General features: G+C 39.5%; 16 non-coding genes across 16 annotated transcripts; all 16 read right to left on the bottom strand.

The window, feature by feature from the left end:
- Nucleotides 1-322: 322 nt before the first annotated feature.
- On the bottom strand, nt 323-411 carry TRNAM-CAU (transfer RNA methionine (anticodon CAU)). The gene is given in 2 exon segments: nt 323-358; nt 375-411. It is a non-coding gene; the product is annotated as a tRNA-Met (tRNA).
- An 849-nt stretch (nt 412-1,260) lies between these two features.
- Nucleotides 1,261-1,349, bottom strand: TRNAM-CAU (transfer RNA methionine (anticodon CAU)). The gene is given in 2 exon segments: nt 1,261-1,296; nt 1,313-1,349. It is a non-coding gene; the product is annotated as a tRNA-Met (tRNA).
- Nucleotides 1,350-4,072: 2,723 nt separating this feature from the next.
- Nucleotides 4,073-4,161, bottom strand: TRNAM-CAU (transfer RNA methionine (anticodon CAU)). The gene is given in 2 exon segments: nt 4,073-4,108; nt 4,125-4,161. It is a non-coding gene; the product is annotated as a tRNA-Met (tRNA).
- A 1,316-nt stretch (nt 4,162-5,477) lies between these two features.
- Nucleotides 5,478-5,566, bottom strand: TRNAM-CAU (transfer RNA methionine (anticodon CAU)). Its single transcript is given in 2 exon segments — nt 5,478-5,513; nt 5,530-5,566. It is a non-coding gene; the product is annotated as a tRNA-Met (tRNA).
- Nucleotides 5,567-6,414: 848 nt separating this feature from the next.
- On the bottom strand, nt 6,415-6,503 carry TRNAM-CAU (transfer RNA methionine (anticodon CAU)). The gene is given in 2 exon segments: nt 6,415-6,450; nt 6,467-6,503. It is a non-coding gene; the product is annotated as a tRNA-Met (tRNA).
- A 1,316-nt stretch (nt 6,504-7,819) lies between these two features.
- TRNAM-CAU (transfer RNA methionine (anticodon CAU)) lies at nt 7,820-7,908 on the bottom strand. The gene is given in 2 exon segments: nt 7,820-7,855; nt 7,872-7,908. It is a non-coding gene; the product is annotated as a tRNA-Met (tRNA).
- Nucleotides 7,909-8,744: 836 nt separating this feature from the next.
- Nucleotides 8,745-8,833, bottom strand: TRNAM-CAU (transfer RNA methionine (anticodon CAU)). The gene is given in 2 exon segments: nt 8,745-8,780; nt 8,797-8,833. It is a non-coding gene; the product is annotated as a tRNA-Met (tRNA).
- A 380-nt stretch (nt 8,834-9,213) lies between these two features.
- TRNAM-CAU (transfer RNA methionine (anticodon CAU)) lies at nt 9,214-9,302 on the bottom strand. Its single transcript is given in 2 exon segments — nt 9,214-9,249; nt 9,266-9,302. It is a non-coding gene; the product is annotated as a tRNA-Met (tRNA).
- A 380-nt stretch (nt 9,303-9,682) lies between these two features.
- Nucleotides 9,683-9,771, bottom strand: TRNAM-CAU (transfer RNA methionine (anticodon CAU)). The gene is given in 2 exon segments: nt 9,683-9,718; nt 9,735-9,771. It is a non-coding gene; the product is annotated as a tRNA-Met (tRNA).
- A 379-nt stretch (nt 9,772-10,150) lies between these two features.
- Nucleotides 10,151-10,239, bottom strand: TRNAM-CAU (transfer RNA methionine (anticodon CAU)). The gene is given in 2 exon segments: nt 10,151-10,186; nt 10,203-10,239. It is a non-coding gene; the product is annotated as a tRNA-Met (tRNA).
- Nucleotides 10,240-11,555: 1,316 nt separating this feature from the next.
- Nucleotides 11,556-11,644, bottom strand: TRNAM-CAU (transfer RNA methionine (anticodon CAU)). The gene is given in 2 exon segments: nt 11,556-11,591; nt 11,608-11,644. It is a non-coding gene; the product is annotated as a tRNA-Met (tRNA).
- A 380-nt stretch (nt 11,645-12,024) lies between these two features.
- TRNAM-CAU (transfer RNA methionine (anticodon CAU)) lies at nt 12,025-12,113 on the bottom strand. Its single transcript is given in 2 exon segments — nt 12,025-12,060; nt 12,077-12,113. It is a non-coding gene; the product is annotated as a tRNA-Met (tRNA).
- Nucleotides 12,114-12,493: 380 nt separating this feature from the next.
- TRNAM-CAU (transfer RNA methionine (anticodon CAU)) lies at nt 12,494-12,582 on the bottom strand. The gene is given in 2 exon segments: nt 12,494-12,529; nt 12,546-12,582. It is a non-coding gene; the product is annotated as a tRNA-Met (tRNA).
- Nucleotides 12,583-12,962: 380 nt separating this feature from the next.
- Nucleotides 12,963-13,051, bottom strand: TRNAM-CAU (transfer RNA methionine (anticodon CAU)). Its single transcript is given in 2 exon segments — nt 12,963-12,998; nt 13,015-13,051. It is a non-coding gene; the product is annotated as a tRNA-Met (tRNA).
- Nucleotides 13,052-13,430: 379 nt separating this feature from the next.
- Nucleotides 13,431-13,519, bottom strand: TRNAM-CAU (transfer RNA methionine (anticodon CAU)). The gene is given in 2 exon segments: nt 13,431-13,466; nt 13,483-13,519. It is a non-coding gene; the product is annotated as a tRNA-Met (tRNA).
- Nucleotides 13,520-13,898: 379 nt separating this feature from the next.
- On the bottom strand, nt 13,899-13,987 carry TRNAM-CAU (transfer RNA methionine (anticodon CAU)). The gene is given in 2 exon segments: nt 13,899-13,934; nt 13,951-13,987. It is a non-coding gene; the product is annotated as a tRNA-Met (tRNA).
- Nucleotides 13,988-14,488: the final 501 nt, after the last annotated feature.

Genomic DNA, 14,488 nt, shown 5'->3' on the forward strand with positions numbered 1-14,488 from the left:
CCTCGTGTTAATGATACCAATGAAACACTTTTGAAAGGACACATTCATTTCAGAAATGTATAGAAAAGAAGAAAAGTGAGAGAGAGCCGCAGACTCGAGAACTGAACTCAGGACTTTCAGATTAATCTGTATTGATAGATGAAGATAATGACGCGCTGTGTCAATGGCCCTTAGGAAGATGCGTAGAAATATATTTCAGCATGTTGCGTGATTATGTATGCATTCATTGTATATAGAAAACACCTCGTGTTGACCATTAGGCGACACAAACACTTCAAAAAACACATTGATTTCAGAAATATATAAGAAAAGTTAGAAACTGTGCCCCAGCTGAGGATCGAACTCAGGAACTTCAGATTACTCTGTTCAGAGATTATGAGACTGACGCGCTGCCAACTGCGCTACTGAGGCTTGATTAAAGCCAATTTCCTCATGTGTGTTCGCGTATGCATTCACTGTACACGATACTCGTCGTGTTAATGATACGAATGAAACACTTTTGAAAGGACACATTCATTTCAGAAATGTATAGAAAAGAAGAAAATTGAGAGAGAGCCGCAGACTCGAGAACTGAACTCAGGACATTCAGATTAATCTGTATTGATAGATGAAGATAACGACGCGCTGTGTCAATGGCCCTTAGGAAGATGCGTAGAAATATATTTCAGCATTTTGCGTGATTATGTATGCATTCGTTGTATATAGAAAACACCTCGTGTTGACCATTAGGCGACACAAACACTTGAAAAAACACATTGATTTCAGAAATATATAAGAAAAGTTAGAAACTGTGCCCCAGCAGAGGATGGAACTCAGGACCTTCAGATTACTCTGTTCAGAGATTATGAGACTGACGCGCTGCCAACTGCGCTACTGAGGCTTGATCGAAACCAATTTCCTCATGTGTGTTCGCGTATGCATTCACTGTACACGAAACTCCTCGTGTTAATGATACCAATGAAACACTTTTGAAAGGACACATTCATTTCAGAAATGTATAGAAAAGAAGAAAAGTGAGAGAGAGCCGCAGACTCGAGAACTGAACTCAGGACTTTCAGATTAATCTGTATTGATAGATGAAGATAATGACGCGCTGTGTCAATGGCCCTTAGGAAGATGCGTAGAAATATATTTCAGCATTTTGCGTGATTATGTATGCATTCGTTGTATATAGAAAACACCTCGTGTTGACCATTACGCGACACAAACACTTGAAAAAACACATTGATTTCAGAAATATATAAGAAAAGTTAGAAACTGTGCCCCAGCTGAGGATGGAACTCAGGACCTTCAGATTACTCTGTTCAGAGATTATGAGACTGACGCGCTGCCAACTGCGCTACTGAGGCTTGATTAAAACCAATTTCCTCATGTGTGTTCACGTATGCATTCACTGTACACGAAACTCGTCGTGTTAATGATACCAATGAAACACTTTTGAAAGGACACATTCATTTCAGAAATGTATAGAAAAGAAGAAAATTGAGAGAGTGCCGCAGACTCGAGAACTGAACTCAGGACTTTCAGATTAATCTGTATTGATAGATGAAGATAATGACGCGCTGTGTCAATGGCCCTTAGGAAGATGCGTAGAAATATATTTCAGCATGTTGCGTGATTATGTATGCATTCGTTGTATATAGAAAACACCTCGTGTTGACCATTAGGCGACACAAACACTTGAAAAAACACATTGATTTCAGAAATATATAAGAAAAGTAAGAAACTGTGCCCCAGCTGAGGATCGAACTCAGGACCTTCATATTACTCTGTTCAGAGATTATGAGACTGACGCGCTGCCAACTGCGCTACTGAGGCTTGATTAAAACCAATTTCCTCATGTGTGTTCGCGTATGCATTCACTGTACACGAAACTCGTCGTGTTAATGATACGAATGAAACACTTTTGAAAGGACACATTCATTTCAGAAATGTATAGAAAAGAAGAAAATTGAGAGAGTGCCGCAGACTCGAGAACTGAACTCAGGACTTTCAGATTAATCTGTATTGATAGATGAAGATAATGACGCGCTGTGTGAATGGCCCTTAGAAAGATGCGTAGAAATATATTTCAGCGTGTTGCGTGATTATGTATGCATTCGTTGTATATAGAAAACACCTCGTGTTGACCATTACGCGACACAAACACTTGAAAAAACACATTGATTTCAGAAATATATAATAAAAGTTAGAAACTGTGCCCCAGCTGAGGATCGAACTCAGGACCTTCAGATTACTCTGTTCAGAGATAATGAGACTGACGCGCTGCCAACTGCGCTATTGAGGCTTGATTGACACCAATTTCCTCATGTGTGTTCGCGTATGCATTCACTGTACACGAAACTCGTCGTGTTAATGATACGAATGAAACACTTTTGAAAGGACACATTCATTTCAGAAATGTATAGAATAGAAGAAAATTGAGAGAGAGCCGCAGACTCGAGAACTGAACTCAGGACTTTCAGATTAATCTGTATTGATAGATGAAGATAATGACGCGCTGTGTCAATGGCCCTTAGGAAGATGCGTAGAAATATATTTCAGCATGTTGCGTGATTATGTATGCATTCGTTGTATATAGAAAACACCTCGTGTTGACCATTACGCGACACAAACACTTGAAAAAACACATTGATTTCAGAAATATATAAGAAAAGTTAGAAACTGTGCCCCAGCTGAGGATCGAACTCAGGACCTTCAGATTACTCTGTTCAGAGATTATGAGACTGACGCGCTGCCAACTGCGCTAGTGAGGCTTGATCGAAACCAATTTCCTCATGTGTGTTCGCGTATGCATTCACTGTACACGAAACTCCTCGTGTTAATGATGCCAATGAAACACTTTTGAAAGGACACATTCATTTCAGAAATGTATAGAAAAGAAGAAAATTGAGAGAGAGCCGCAGATACAAGAACTGAACTCAGGACTTTCAGATTAATCTGTATTGATAGATGAAGATAATGACGCGCTGTGTCAATGGCCCTTAGGAAGATGCGTAGAAATATATTTCAGCATGTTGCGTGATTATGTATGCATTCGTTGTATATAGAAAACACCTCGTGTTGACCATTAGGCGACACAAACACTTGAAAAAACACATTGATTTCAGAAATATATAAGAAAAGTAAGAAACTGTGCCCCAGCTGAGGATCGAACTCAGGACCTTCATATTACTCTGATCAGAGATTATGAGACTGACGCGTTGTCAACAGCGCTACTGAGGCTTGATCGGAACCAATTTCCCCATGTGTGTTCACGTATGCATTCACTGTACACGAAACTCCTCGTGTTTATGATAAGAATGAAACACTTTGGAAAGGACACATTCATTTCAGAAATGTATAGAAAAGAAGAAAATTGAGAGAGAGCCGCAGATACAAGAACTGAACTCAGGACTTTCAGATTAATCTGTATTGATAGATGAAGATAATGACGCGCTTTGTCAATGGCCCTTAGGAAGATGCTAGAAATATATTTCAGCATGTTGCGTGATTATGTATGAATTCGTTGTATATAGAAAACACCTCGTGTTGACCATTAGGCGACACAAACACTTGAAAAAACACATTGATTTCAGAAATATATAAGAAAAGTTAGAAACTGTGCCCCAGCTGAGGATCGCACTCAGGACCTTCAGATTACTCTGTTCAGAGATTATGAGACTGACGCGCTGCCAACTGCGCTACTGAGGCTTGATCGAAACCAATTACCTCATGTCTGTTCGCGTATGCATTCACTGTACACGAAACTCCTCGTGTTAATGATACCAATGAAACACATTTGAAAGGACACATTCATTTCAGAAATGTATAGAAAAGAAGAAAATTGAGAGAGAGCCGCAGACTCGAGAACTGAACTCGGGACTTTCAGATTAATCTGTATTGATAGATGAAGATAATGACGCGCTGTGTCAATGGCCCTTAGGAAGATGCTAGAAATATATTTCAGCATGTTGCGTGATTATGTATGAATTCGTTGTATATAGAAAACACCTCGTGTTGACCATTAGGCGACACAAACACTTGAAAAAACACATTGATTTCAGAAATATATAAGAAAAGTTAGAAACTGTGCCCCAGCTGAGGATCGAACTCAGGACCTTCAGATTACTCTGTTCAGAGATTATGAGACTGACGCGCTGCCAACTGCGCTACTGAGGCTTGATCAAAACCAATTTCCTCATGTCTGTTCGCGTATGCATTCACTGTACACGAAACTCCTCGTGTTAATGATACCAATGAAACACATTTGAATGGACACATTCATTTCAGAAATGTATAGAAAAGATGAAAATTGAGAGAGAGCCGCAGACTCGAGAACTGAACTCAGGACTTTCAGATTAATCTGTATTGATAGATGAAGATAATGACGCGCTGCGTCAATGGCCCTTAGAAAGATGCATGGAAATATATTTCAGCATGTTGCGTGATTATGTATGCATTCGTTGTATATAGAAAACACCTCGTGTTGACCATTAGGTGACACTAACACTTGAAAAAACACATTGATTTCAGAAATATATAAGAAAAGTTAGAAACTGTGCCCCAGCTAAGGATCGAACTCAGGACCTTCAGATTACTCTGTTCAGAGATTATGAGACTGACGCGCTGCCAACTGCGCTACTGAGGATTGATTAAAACCAATTTCCTCATGTGTGTTCGCGTATGCATTCACTGTACACGAAACTCGTCGTGTTTATGATACGAATGAAACACTTTTGAAAGGACACATTCATTTCAGAAATGTATAGAAAAGAAGAAAATATTGAGAGAACCGCAGACTCGAGAACTGAACTCAGGACTTTCAGATTAATCTGTATTGATAGATGAAGATAATGACACGCTGTGTCAATGGCCCTTAGGAAGATGCTAGAAATATATTTCAGCATGTTGCGTGATTATGTATGAATTCGTTGTATATAGAAAACACCTCGTGTTGACCATTAGGCGACACAAACACTTGAAAAAACACATTGATTTCAGAAATATATAAGAAAAGTTAGAAACTGTGCCCCAGCTGAGGATCGAACTCAGGACCTTCATATTACTCTGTTCAGAGATTATGAGACTGACGCGTTGTCAACAGCGCTACTGAGGCTTGATCGGAACCAATTTCCCCATGTGTGTTCACGTATGCATTCACTGTACACGAAACTCCTCGTGTTTATGATAAGAATGAAACACTTTGGAAAGGACACATTCATTTCAGAAATGTATAGAAAAGAAGAAAATTGAGAGAGAGCCGCAGATACAAGAACTGAACTCAGGACTTTTAGATTAATCTGTATTGATAGATGAAGATAATGACGCGCTTTGTCAATGGCCCTTAGGAAGATGCTAGAAATATATTTCAGCATGTTGCGTGATTATGTATGAATTCGTTGTATATAGAAAACACCTCGTGTTGACCATTAGGCGACACAAACACTTGAAAAAACACATTGATTTCAGAAATATATAAGAAAAGTTAGAAACTGTGCCCCAGCTGAGGATCGAACTCAGGACCTTCAGATTACTCTGTTCAGAGATTATGACACTGACGCGCTGCCAACTGCGCTACTGAGGCTTGTTCGAAACCAATTTCCTCATGTCTGTTCGCGTATGCATTCACTGTACACGAAACTCCTCGTGTTAATGATACCAATGAAACACATTTGAAAGGACACATTCATTTCAGAAATGTATAGAAAAGAAGAAAATTGAGAGAGAGCCGCAGACTCGAGAACTGAACTCGGGACTTTCAGATTAATCTGTATTGATAGATGAAGATAATGACGCGCTGTGTCAATGGCCCTTAGGAAGATGCTAGAAATATATTTCAGCATGTTGCGTGATTATGTATGAATTCGTTGTATATAGAAAACACCTCGTGTTGACTATTAGGCGACACAAACACTTGAAAAAACACATTGATTTCAGAAATATATAAGAAAAGTTAGAAACTGTGCCCCAGCTGAGGATCGAACTGAGGACCTTCAGATTACTCTGTTCAGAGATTATGAGACTGACGCGCTGCCAACTGCGCTACTGAGGCTTGATCGAAACCAATTTCCTCATGTTTGTTCGCGTATGCATTCACTATACACGAAACTCGTCGTGTTAATGATACGAATGAAACACTTTTGAAAGGACACATTCATTTCAGAAATGTATAGAAAAGAAGAAAATTGAGAGAGAGCCGCAGACTCGAGAACTGAACTCAGGACTTTCAGATTAATCTGTATTGATAGATGAAGATAATGACGCGCTGTGTCAATGGCCCTTAGGAAGATGCGTAGAAATATATTTCAGCATGTTGCGTGATTATGTATGCATTCGTTGTATATAGAAAACACCTCGTGTTGACCATTACGCGACACAAACACTTGAAAAAACACATTGATTTCAGAAATATATAAGAAAAGTTAGAAACTGTGCCCCAGCTGAGGATCGAACTCAGGACCTTCAGATTACTCTGTTCAGAGATTATGAGACAGACGCGCTGCCAACTGCGCTACTGAGGCTTGATCGAAACCAATTTCCTCATGTGTGTTCGCGTATGCATTCACTGTACACGAAACTCCTCGTGTTAATGATACCAATGAAACACTTTTGAAAGGACACATTCATTTCAGAAATGTATAGAAAAGTAGAAAATTGAGAGAGAGCCGCAGATACAAGAACTGAACTCAGGACTTTCAGATTAATCTGTATTGATAGATGAAGATAATGACGCGCTGTGTCAATGGCCCTTAGGAAGATGCGTAGAAATATATTTCAGCATGTTGCGTGATTATGTATGCATTCGTTGTATATAGAAAACACCTCGTGTTGACCATTACGCGACACAAACACTTGAAAAAACACATTGATTTCAGAAATATATAAGAAAAGTTAGAAACTGTGCCCCAGCTGAGGATCGAACTCAGGACCTTCAGATTACTCTGTTCAGAGATTATGAGACTGACGCGCTGCCAACTGCGATACTGAGGATTGATTAAAACCAATTTCCTCATGTGTGTTCGCGTATGCATTCACTGTACACGAAACTCGTCGTGTTTATGATACGAATGAAACACTTTTGAAAGGACACATTCATTTCAGAAATGTATAGAAAAGAAGAAAATATTGAGAGAACCGCAGACTCGAGAACTGAACTCAGGACTTTCAGATTAATCTGTATTGATAGATGAAGATAATGACGCGCTGTGTCAATAGCCCTTAGGAAGATGCTAGAAATATATTTCAGCATGTTGCGTGATTATGTATGAATTCGTTGTATATAGAAAACACCTCGTGTTGACCATTAGGCGACACAAACACTTGAAAAAACACATTGATTTCAGAAATATATAAGAAAAGTTAGAAACTGTGCCCCAGCTGAGGATCGAACTCAGGACCTTCAGATTACTCTGTTCAGAGATTATGAGACTGACGCGTTGTCAACAGCGCTACTGAGGCTTGATCGGAACCAATTTCCCCATGTGTGTTCACGTATGCATTCACTGTACACGAAACTCCTCGTGTTTATGATAAGAATGAAACACTTTGGAAAGAACACATTCATTTCAGAAATGTATAGAAAAGAAGAAAATTGAGAGAGAGCCGCAGATACAAGAACTGAACTCAGGACTTTTAGATTAATCTGTATTGATAGATGAAGATAATGACGCGCTTTGTCAATGGCCCTTAGGAAGATGCTAGAAATATATTTCAGCATGTTGCGTGATTATGTATGAATTCGTTGTATATAGAAAACACCTCGTGTTGACCATTAGGCGACACAAACACTTGAAAAAACACATTGATTTCAGAAATATATAAGAAAAGTTAGAAACTGTGCCCCAGCTGAGGATCGAACTCAGGACCTTCAGATTACTCTGTTCAGAGATTATGAGACTGACGCGCTGCCAACTGCGCTACTGAGGCTTGATCGAAACCAATTTCCTCATGTCTGTTCGCGTATGCATTCACTGTACACGAAACTCCTCGTGTTAATGATACCAATGAAACACATTTGAAAGGACACATTCATTTCAGAAATGTATAGAAAAGAAGAAAATTGAGAGAGAGCCGCAGACTCGAGAACTGAACTCGGGACTTTCAGATTAATCTGTATTGATAGATGAAGATAATGACGCGCTGTGTCAATGGCCCTTAGGAAGATGCTAGAAATATATTTCAGCATGTTGCGTGATTATGTATGAATTCGTTGTATATAGAAAACACCTCGTGTTGACCATTAGGCGACACAAACACTTGAAAAAACACATTGATTTCAGAAATATATAAGAAAAGTTAGAAACTGTGCCCCAGCTGAGGACCTTCAGATTACTCTGTTCAGAGATTATGAGACTGACGCGCTGCCAACTGCGCTACTGAGGCTTGATCAAAACCAATTTCCTCATGTCTGTTCGCGTATGCATTCACTGTACACGAAACTCCTCGTGTTAATGATACCAATGAAACACATTTGAAAGGACACATTCATTTCAGAAATGTATAGAAAAGAAGAAAATTGAGAGAGAGCCGCAGACTCGAGAACTGAACTCAGGACTTTCAGATTAATCTGTATTGATAGATGAAGATAATGACGCGCTGCGTCAATGGCCCTTAGGAAGATGCATGGAAATATATTTCAGCATGTTGCGTGATTATGTATGCATTCGTTGTATATAGAAAACACCTCGTGTTGACCATTACGCGACACTAACACTTGAAAAAACACATTGATTTCGGAAATATATAAGAAAAGTTAGAAACTGTGCCCCAGCTGAGGATCGAACTCAGGACCTTCAGATTACTCTGTTCAGAGATTATGAGACTGACGCGCTGCCAACTGCGCTACCGAGGCTTGATCGAAACCAATTTCCTCATGTTTGTTCGCGTATGCATTCACTGTACACGAAACTCCTCGTGTTAATGATACCAATGAAACACATTTGAAAGGACACATTCATTTCAGAAATGTATAGAAAAGAAGAAAATTGAGAGAGAGCCGCAGACTCGAGAACTGAACTCGGGACTTTCAGATTAATCTGTATTGATAGATGAAGATAATGACGCGCTGTGTCAATGGCCCTTAGGAAGATGCGTAGAAATATATTTCAGCATGTTGCGTGATTATGTATGCATTCGTTGTATATAGAAAACACCTCGTGTTGACCATTACGCGACACAAACACTTGAAAAAACACATTGATTTCAGAAATATATAAGAAAAGTTAGAAACTGTGCCCCAGCTGAGGATCGAACTCAGGACCTTCAGATTACTCTGTTCAGAGATTATGAGACTGACGCGCTGCCAACTGCGCTACTGAGGCTTGATCGAAACCAATTTCCTCATGTGTGTTCGCGTATGCATTCACTGTACACGAAACTCCTCGTGTTAATGATACCAATGAAACACTTTTGAAAGGACACATTCATTTCAGAAATGTATAGAAAAGTAGAAAATTGAGAGAGAGCCGCAGATACCAGAACTGAACTCAGGACTTTCAGATTAATCTGTATTGATAGATGAAGATAATGACGCGCTGCGTCAATGGCCCTTAGGAAGATGCATGGAAATATATTTCAGCATGTTGCGTGATTATGTATGCATTCGTTGTATATAGAAAACACCTCGTGTTGACCATTAGGCGACACAAACACTTGAAAAAACACATTGATTTCAGAAATATATAAGAAAAGTTTGAAACTGTGCCCCAGCTGAGGATCGAACTCAGGACCTTCAGATTACTCTGTTCAGAGATTATGAGACTGACGCGCTGCCAACTGCGCTACTGAGGATTGATTAAAACCAATTTCCTCATGTGTGTTCGCGTATGCATTCACTGTACACGAAACTCGTCGTGTTAATGATACGAATGAAACACTTTTGAAAGGACACATTCATTTCAGAAATGTATACAAAAGAAGAAAATATTGAGAGAACCGCAGACTCGAGAACTCAACTCAGGACTTTCAGATTAATCTGTATTGATAGATGAAGATAATGACGCGCTGCGTCAATGGCCCTTAGGAAGATGCTAGAAATATATTTCAGCATGTTGCGTGATTATGTATGAATTCGTTGTATATAGAAAACACCTCGTGTTGACCATTAGGCGACACAAACACTTGAAAAAACACATTGATTTCAGAAATATATAAGAAAAGTTAGAAACTGTGCCCCAGCTGAGGATCGAACTCAGGACCTTCAGATTACTCTGTTCAGAGATTATGAGACTGACGCGCTGCCAACTGCGCTACTGAGGCTTGATCAAAACCAATTTCCTCATGTCTGTTCGCGTATGCATTCACTGTACACGAAACTACTCGTGTTAATGATACCAATGAAACACATTTGAAAGGACACATTCATTTCAGAAATGTATAGAAAAGAAGAAAATATTGAGAGAACCGCAGACTCGAGAACTGAACTCAGGACTTTCAGATTAATCTGTATTGATAGATGAAGATAATGACGCGCTGTGTCAATAGCCCTTAGGAAGATGCTAGAAATATATTTCAGCATGTTGCGTGATTATGTATGAATTCGTTGTATATAGAAAACACCTCGTGTTGACCATTAGGCGACACAAACACTTGAAAAAACACATTGATTTCAGAAATATATAAGAAAAGTTAGAAACTGTGCCCCAGCTGAGGATCGAACTCAGGACCTTCACATTACTCTGTTCAGAGATTATGAGACTGACGCGTTGTCAACAGCGCTACTGAGGCTTGATCGGAACCAATTTCCCCATGTGTGTTCACGTATGCATTCACTGTACACGAAACTCCTCGTGTTAATGATACCAATGAAACACATTTGAAAGGACACATTCATTTCAGAAATGTATAGAAAAGAAGAAAATTGAGAGAGAGCCGCAGACTCGAGAACTGAACTCGGGACTTTCAGATTAATCTGTATTGATAGATGAAGATAATGACGCGCTGTGTCAATGGCCCTTAGGAAGATGCTAGAAATATATTTCAGCATGTTGCGTGATTATGTATGAATTCGTTGTATATAGAAAACACCTCGTGTTGACCATTAGGCGACACAAACACTTGAAAAAACACATTGATTTCAGAAATATATAAGAAAAGTTAGAAACTGTGCCCCAGCTGAGGATCGAACTGAGGACCTTCAGATTACTCTGTTCAGAGATTATGAGACTGACGCGCTGCCAACTGCGCTACCGAGGCTTGATCAAAACCAATTTCCTCATGTCTGTTCGCGTATGCATTCACTGTACACGAAACTCCTCGTGTTAATGATACCAATGAAACACATTTGAAAGGACACATTCATTTCAGAAATGTATAGAAAAGAAGAAAATTGAGAGAGAGCCGCAGACTCGAGAACTGAACTCAGGACTTTCAGATTAATCTGTATTGATAGATGAAGATAATGACGCGCTGCGTCAATGGCCCTTAGGAAGATGCATGGAAATATATTTCAGCATGTTGCGTGATTATGTATGCATTCGTTGTATATAGAAAACACCTCGTGTTGACCATTACGCGACACAAACACTTGAAAAAACACATTGATTTCGGAAATATATAAGAAAAGTTAGAAACTGTGCCCCAGCTGAGGATCGAACTCAGGACCTTCAGATTACTCTGTTCAGAGATTATGAGACTGACGCGCTGCCAACTGCGCTACTGAGGCTTGATCGAAACCAATTTCCTCATGTTTGTTCGCGTATGCATTCACTATACACGAAACTCGTCGTGTTAATGATACGAATGAAACACTTTTGAAAGGACACATTCATTTCAGAAATGTATAGAAAAGAAGAAAATTGAGAGAGAGCCGCAGACTCGAGAACTGAACTCAGGACTTTCAGATTAATCTGTATTGATAGATGAAGATAATGACGCGCTGTGTCAATGGCCCTTAGGAAGATGCGTAGAAATATATTTCAGCATGTTGCGTGATTATGTATGCATTCGTTGTATATAGAAAACACCTCGTGTTGACCATTACGCGACACAAACACTTGAAAAAACACATTGATTTCAGAAATATATAAGAAAAGTTAGAAACTGTGCCCCAGCTGAGGATCGAACTCAGGACCTTCAGATTACTCTGTTCAGAGATTATGAGACTGACGCGCTGCCAACTGCGCTACTGAGGCTTGATCGAAACCAATTTCCTCATGTGTGTTCGCGTATGCATTCACTATACACGAAACTCGTCGTGTTAATGATACGAATGAAACACTTTTGAAAGGACACATTCATTTCAGAAATGTATAGAAAAGAAGAAAATTGAGAGAGAGCCGCAGACTCGAGAACTGAACTCAGGACTTTCAGATTAATCTGTATTGATAGATGAAGATAATGACGCGCTGTGTCAATGGCCCTTAGGAAGATGCGTAGAAATATATTTCAGCATGTTGCGTGATTATGTATGCATTCGTTGTATATAGAAAACACCTCGTGTTGACCATTACGCGACACAAACACTTGAAAAAACACATTGATTTCAGAAATATATAAGAAAAGTTAGAAACTGTGCCCCAGCTGAGGATCGAACTCAGGACCTTCAGATTACTCTGTTCAGAGATTATGAGACTGACGCGCTGCCAACTGCGCTACTGAGGCTTGATCGAAACCAATTTCCTCATGTGTGTTCGCGTATGCATTCACTGTACACGAAACTCCTCGTGTTAATGATACCAATGAAACACTTTTGAAAGGACACATTCATTTCAGAAATGTATAGAAAAGTAGAAAATTGAGAGAGAGCCGCAGATACCAGAACTGAACTCAGGACTTTCAGATTAATCTGTATTGATAGATGAAGATAATGACGCGCTGCGTCAATGGCCCTTAGGAAGATGCATGGAAATATATTTCAGCATGTTGAGTGATTATGTATGCATTCGTTGTATATAGAAAACACCTCGTGTTGACCATTAGGCGACACAAACACTTGAAAAAACACATTGATTTCAGAAATATATAAGAAAAGTTTGAAACTGTGCCCCAGCTGAGGATCGAACTCAGGACCTTCAGATTACTCTGTTCAGAGATTATGAGACTGACGCGCTGCCAACTGCGCTACTGAGGATTGATTAAAACCAATTTCCTCATGTGTGTTCGCGTATGCATTCACTGTACACGAAACTCGTCGTGTTTATGATACGAATGAAACACTTTTGAAAGGACACATTCATTTCAGAAATGTATAGAAAAGAAGAAAATATTGAGAGAACCGCAGACTCGAGAACTGAACTCAGGACTTTCAGATTAATCTGTATTGATAGATGAAGATAATGACGCGCTGTGTCAATAGCCCTTAGGAAGATGCTAGAAATATATTTCAGCATGTTGCGTGATTATGTATGAATTCGTTGTATATAGAAAACACCTCGTGTTGACCATTAGGCGACACAAACACTTGAAAAAACACATTGATTTCAGAAATATATAAGAAAAGTTAGAAACTGTGCCCCAGCTGAGGATCGAACTCAGGACCTTCAGATTACTCTGTTCAGAGATTATGAGACTGACGCGCTGCCAACTGCGCTACTGAGGCTTGATCGGAACCAATTTCCCCATGTGTGTTCACGTATGCATTCACTGTACACGAAACTCCTCGTGTTTATGATAAGAATGAAACACTTTGGAAAGGACACATTCATTTCAGAAATGTATAGAAAAGAAGAAAATTGAGAGAGAGCCGCAGATACAAGAACTGAACTCAGGACTTTTAGATTAATCTGTATTGATAGATGAAGATAATGACGCGCTTTGTCAATGGCCCTTAGGAAGATGCTAGAAATATATTTCAGCATGTTGCGTGATTATGTATGAATTCGTTGTATATAGAAAACACCTCGTGTTGACCATTAGGCGACACAAACACTTGAAAAAACACATTGATTTCAGAAATATATAAGAAAAGTTAGAAACTGTGCCCCAGCTGAGGATCGAACTCAGGACCTTCAGATTACTCTGTTCAGAGATTATGAGACTGACGCGCTGCCAACTGCGCTACTGAGGCTTGATCGAAACCAATTTCCTCATGTCTGTTCGCGTATGCATTCACTGTACACGAAACTCCTCGTGTTAATGATACCAATGAAACACATTTGAAAGGACACATTCATTTCAGAAATGTATAGAAAAGAAGAAAATTGAGAGAGAGCCGCAGACTCGAGAACTGAACTCGGGACTTTCAGATTAATCTGTATTGATAGATGAAGATAATGACGCGCTGTGTCAATGGCCCTTAGGAAGATGCTAGAAATATATTTCAGCATGTTGCGTGATTATGTATGAATTCGTTGTATATAGAAAACACCTCGTGTTGACCATTAGGCGACACAAACACTTGAAAAAACACATTGATTTCAGAAATATATAAGAAAAGTTAGAAACTGTGCCCCAGCTGAGGATCGAACTGAGGACCTTCAGATTACTCTGTTCAGAGATTATGAGACTGACGCGCTGCCAACTGCGCTACTGAGGCTTGATCAAAAACAATTTCCTCATGTCTGTTCGC

Source organism: Pholcus phalangioides, unplaced genomic scaffold (assembly GCF_987345545.1).
Source record: "Pholcus phalangioides strain wild (caught in Gottingen) unplaced genomic scaffold, Ppha-v1.0 ptg000017l_1, whole genome shotgun sequence".
In the NCBI taxonomy this organism is placed as follows: domain Eukaryota; kingdom Metazoa; phylum Arthropoda; class Arachnida; order Araneae; family Pholcidae; genus Pholcus; species Pholcus phalangioides.